Below are 5,946 nucleotides of genomic sequence, written 5' to 3' on the forward strand. Positions count from 1 at the left end.
TTATAGGACATAGGTAGTAATCCATATTGTGTTGTACTTTGCATTCATTGCTCCTAAACCCCTACCATACTATTGGTCTATAAGATATTGGTAATGAAACCATTCAACAACCCAAATCAGGCACTAAGGTAATAGGATACATGCAACCTTCAAAGGCCAATGCAAGTCTACCACAATTGCAGCTCAAAATAATAGAAGGCCAATTCAAGACTACCAAGGTAGCACCTCATTCAAATAGAAGGTTGCATTTGGATGATGTTACCTTCAAAATGAATCTTTTTGTTATGACCTTTTTGACCCACAAATAAGCTGAAGAGACTCAAAACTTTTAAGACCACCATAAACATGATCTATTTCAAGGTTGTATTCCTTAATTGAAAAGTTGGTTTCTAGATACATGGCCATCTATGCACTCCATCTCTATTAGTTGGTAATTGGTTTGGGGTCCAAAGCGACCCCACACACACACACACACACACACACACACATGTTCCCTAAATCCAAATATTTCACACAGTGGTGAAAATTTTGGTGATTTTAAACCTTAAAACAAACTTAGAAGGCTCAAAAACCTATGAAACCATTGTTGGATTTGGACATAATTGATATGAGGGAGAGTTCATAGAAATAGTAGACTTTGATAGGCTAAATCCCAAGAATTGAGTAGAAGCTCTATTAAAATCAAGATAACCCTAAGAGTTCACCTAAAATCGATATATGCCCCAAACAACCACACTAAACTTTCTTTTAATTCATAGTTTTAAAAATGACTCTTTAACCTAGATTAGATGCACTTACTCTTAGCCAAAAGCATCATTACATGATATCAAAATTCCACTATTTTGGTGATTCATAAAAAGTTCTTTAGATGCTGAAAATTTGCAAAAGAAAGTCCAAGAAAGAAAATCAATCATTTAAAAAGTGCCTAAGATCATTTTTCTCCTTTTCCTTCACAGGCTTTTCTTGGGGTCTCTTTTCCCCTTTCTCCATGCTGTCCCAATACCTTGCATATCGGCCCTTGTTTTCATCCTTATTGAAGTTGCTATCCCAGTTGGTTGACATGGGTATAGCCTTGGAGCTTGCAATCTAAAGCAGAAACACAAATTACAATATGATTTTTTACAAAATCGCATTATTTTTCATGTTTGAGATTCCTTTTTTAAATCTTGAAAAGGTAAAGTATGTTTTTTATTTTCCACATATTGGTCTAAAATCACTTATTTCAAAGGTAGGTTGGTGAACTAATCTTGATACACAAGGAGTCAATCTCTATTGTACACATATGTATATATATATGTTTGTACAGAGAGAGAGAGAGAGAGAGAGAGAGAGAGAGAGAGAGAGAGAGAGAGAGAGAGAGAGAGAGAGAGAGAGAGAGAGAGAGAGAGAGAGAGAGAGAGGGATTTTCTGTTGCTTCTTACACACACGGACATGGAGACTTATAATGCTCAATATTGACACTTCTATATGTTGCATCAATGAAGATGTAGCATCTCTTCAATTTTCCATAGATGACCTATTGTCCTTTGACTCCATTGTCTCTATATTACATGGAAATGGATGATTTTGGTCGATAGAGGACTTAAGACCTTGATATGGTGGATTCAATAAATAAATGTAGATGATAAACATTTTCAAAGAGGTCAACAAAGTTGAATGTAATGCAACCAATTTCTAGGATATCCATGGCAATAAATTTTATTAATTTAACATGATGGTAGTAGCTTGGTGTCAACACCTTTTTACTTGGGAAACCCATTCCCACCCCAAAGCATTGAAATATCCTATGCAAAAATTTTAGGGCATTGGGCCAAAAATGAATCTTCATCTTCACTCTTGAAGAATTTTTTTTGGTTGGATACCATTAACATTTTCTTAGATAGATTCAAAGGACGTAACCCCCATTTTCTATATTTGATTACACCTCTTATATGCCTTGCTTGTAGGGATATTATAACACCTTATGATAGAAAACCTAGCCATATGTTTGCTTGCTATGACGATGCCTTGGGTGCAAAATTTTTGGATGTCCAACCAAATTTGATTATTGTCTAGTGCCAATCTTTTAACACTATCATGCCGAAATTGAGTCTCCATTGGTGAATAATCAAAATTTGTTGAAGATCCAAAGATGTTTACAACTAAGGGATTATTATGATTGCAATATTCATATAATGTCTAGCAAAAATTTGAGTTGTGACCTAGTAGACTAAAATTTGGATGGACTATCATGGCTTACATGCAACTTTTGGACATTGACAAAGCTCCTATTCTTTTAAGAGTTCAATGAGACCTATGGCTCAAGCTACTTGATATGGGTAGCTTATACTCTTATTTTAAGTCATCTATGCTCTCTCTCTACTAAAACCATGAAAAGAAAGAAAGAAGATTCAAGAGGTGTAGTAGACACACCTAACTTACTTTTCTACCATTTTATTCAAAATGGAGGAGAAGGTGTTGACAGTTTCATGATCCAAATGTGGCTCCTCTCGATCTGCTATACCACTCCTCTCTTGATCTGTCTACTATGGCCACTCCATTGCCAAGAGAAAAATAGATAATAAGGAGAATAAGAAGAATAAGAGGATGGAGAACGGAGCTTCTTCCCACTTGTCTCTCACACACAATCTCTCTCCCTCACTCAATCTCTTATTCTCATGCTCTTATCAAGATAGAAAGTCTTGCAGGTAATCAAACTAGTGTCTTCCATGTAAAATTCTTCCCTGAGTGTCTACTTGAAAGCTATCTAGTCAACATCCTACATGTACAATTCAGTAACTTCGGCTTTCAATTCATGTATAGTGACCCATACAAATAATTGGCTCCATGCAAGTTGAGCCACCCCAAAGAACTCCATCTTTTGAGCATAGATATGCAAATATATAGATACATTCCTGCCATTAAACAACTTTATCTCATGCTCTATTGCATGCATAGCATTCATCACAACAGTTTTTGTTTGAGCAAAAGCCTTTGTTGTTGTTGTACTTGCATAAGCATGTTCATATTTTGCACAAACTATTGCAAAACATCACTAGAAATTGTGCTTGAAGGTTCTACCATCTTGTCTTTCCTTTCAACGACCTTTCATGTCGGGTTCAACAATGTCAGAGGGGTTTTAGTCAAAAGGTCATATCCACTAGGGATCGCATAGAGAAGGAAGTAGAAAATAGGAGATAAGAAGAGAAGAAAAAGAATAGGCAAGGGATTCAAATATGCTAAAGCCTCCACATAATATAAATACAAAGCTCAATGATTCAAAGCACTATGTATGTATTGATAGAATCTAAGAAGATAAACAAAATCCTTGTCTAGGACTATTTAAAAGCAATTTCCAAGCATTAGATCTCTTGGAACTCCTTGGTGGACCAAAATCACATACCAAACACTAGCTTCTTCTTTGCTACTCAGACGACAAATTTGATGGTTTTGTTGACTCCAAAAAGGGGATAAAACTCTAGGATTCCTACTTAGAATTCTCCTAGATCGCTCCTTCTTTTTCTCCCCATTTGGAGTGTTGTTTGCTGCTTGAAAACTACGATCGCACATAACACAAATTTGAAAGCCCCTTCTTTTTGCATGAGATCTCCTCAAACTGGCAAAAAATCCACTTGCTTTTTGCATGTCACCCTATTCTAGAAGTTTTTTTACACCTTTTTAAGATATTTACAAGAAATAATATCTAAAATATAAAAAATAAGCTAAACTTGTCCAAAAATCCCATGTCTTGGAACTATCCATACTATGGATACTAACATTAATGAATAATATGACATTGACTCTCTAGATTAATAAGAACACTGGATGATGATGCACTCCAGGGTTTTTCACACTCTCTCCGCGTATTGGCATAGTATCCACCCCCTTTGAATTTGCACATCCTCTAGTGTGTGCCAAAGTCCTAGTTGTCACACCAAGTTGTTTTGAGTCCTTCTCATCCTCTGCAACCATATCCTTTTCTTCTTCATCTTCTATATCTTTATGGCTAGCCTTGTATCATGGCCACTATTTTCTTCCAATTTTGGCAACTCATAGGCAGTAGATTCTAGCCTCTTGAATAATTTTATTTTTTCCTACTATCGAAAGTTTTATGGTAGTCCCATCTAGCTCATTTAATGCATAAGTAGTGTTATCAAACACTTCTCTTACCACATAGGGTCAGAACCATCGTTTGGAGACTTTATACATGGCACTATGCTGGTTGTCCAAACCGTTGTCATAAACCAATATCTAATCCCCATCTTATATGTTTATTAACCTCAATTTATGTCTTTTGTCAAACTATTTCTTGTTCTGTATCCTTATTGCCCTTAACTTTGTAATTGATGCCTCTATGTCTTAAGAATTTATTTCCAACTGTTTAATGCGCAAGGCCAACAACTTCTCTCGATTCAACTCCTCTTCCCAAGGTAGTACACTCCATGTGTGTAGAGGCGAGCTCATGCTCAACCGCCAAGACCCACGGACCGCTTATTGTTTCAAACGTTTCAAGCAAACACCTGTGGCTATCTCTCACCTAGCTGATGTACCTTCGATCCTACTCAGGTGTAGTGAGCTTACCTCGATGCTCGAATGAGGTGCCTCCTCCCTCAAGCACATCGATAGCTCCATGATTTGAGATGTGAGCTCAAGTATCCTCAAGCCTCTATCTCCACCCTCATACCGTAAGTCACATAAAGCCTCCGGAGGAATTCTCGCTTCACTAAAAAACTATGATGTGAGGAAGGAGGGTTAGGATCCGACTGAAAGAGAAGCGCGGGGTCCCAGATGAAATGTCCCCCTACAAATAGACTTGGTTCATCAGATCAATTCCATTGGGTTTCATATGGATTCAACGAGTTAAAGATTCCCAGTTCAAGGAATTGCTCACGTAACAATATGGTCTCGAATCAATCCTCCAATTTTTTGGCCTGTCTTTATTTCAATTTATCCAAAGTTCTTTCGTAACTGAAAAAATATCCTTTTGTATCATATGATTCAATTGGGCTAAGTTTTTAGTGTTCTAGTCAAGTTCCCATTGGTAGATTTTAGAATGAAGCTGGTGAAGAAGTATTACGTTCTACAAATCATTAGATTCAAACGATAATCTTATCGATTCATAAGTACCACTTTGCATGAAACTGAAATTCCAAAGCTTGGGAGACCCAATCATTTCACGCGATACTTCTTCCAAAATCAAGTTTGTTTCACCCGACTGTTTGATCTCATAATTGGTTCGAAGTCCCTTTTTTCTCGTAGATTGGAAAAAACGACTTGCATGTATCATATCCGAGGAACACCCCATAGGAGAAGGAAAGGAAAGGCTATTCTTAGATTGATTTCCACTTCCAAAAATTTTTGGTCATGGAAAATCCCTCTGAAGGTTTTCCAGAATACCACAAGCCAGATGAAAACCATTCTCTAAATACTTATCAATAATAATGGGATTGTCTCCCTTTATTAGATCCATTCTTAACCAGTAATCATGAGGCACTAATATAGCTAGTAGCCCAAAAATATGTAGAAATAGAGTGAGTTCCATAATTGTTGACTTGGCTCTTGGAGACTCTAAATACCAGTCAAATAAGTGATAAAATTGCTTCTTTAGTGTATTAGTACCAATCCACAAAGAATCTGTGGTATAGGAGTATCTACCAAACTCTTTTTCAGAATAGCTTTTCCTGTCTTATGAAAAAATATTTTGTACTCCGAACCGGATTCAATTGCATTATCCAGATAAGTCGCAACCACATGTTGTCTATGTAAGCAAATATAATTGCATTACTACATACGATTTTTTCTCTTCTATAAGTACTGATTAATAATGCTTCATGAGCAAGAAAGAATAAATCTCGTTTACTATAACACGTAGTTCCAAACCCGGTTCCTTTAAGAAAAGATGGATCAACCTGTATGTTAAATCCTTTGACACATGATAGAATCAAAAATTCTTTATGACACTGAAAA

Source organism: Lygodium microphyllum, chromosome 1, assembly GCF_053477565.2.
Source record: "Lygodium microphyllum isolate KBCC chromosome 1, Lygodium_microphyllum_v1.1.10, whole genome shotgun sequence".
Taxonomy (NCBI): Eukaryota; Viridiplantae; Streptophyta; class Polypodiopsida; order Schizaeales; family Lygodiaceae; genus Lygodium; species Lygodium microphyllum.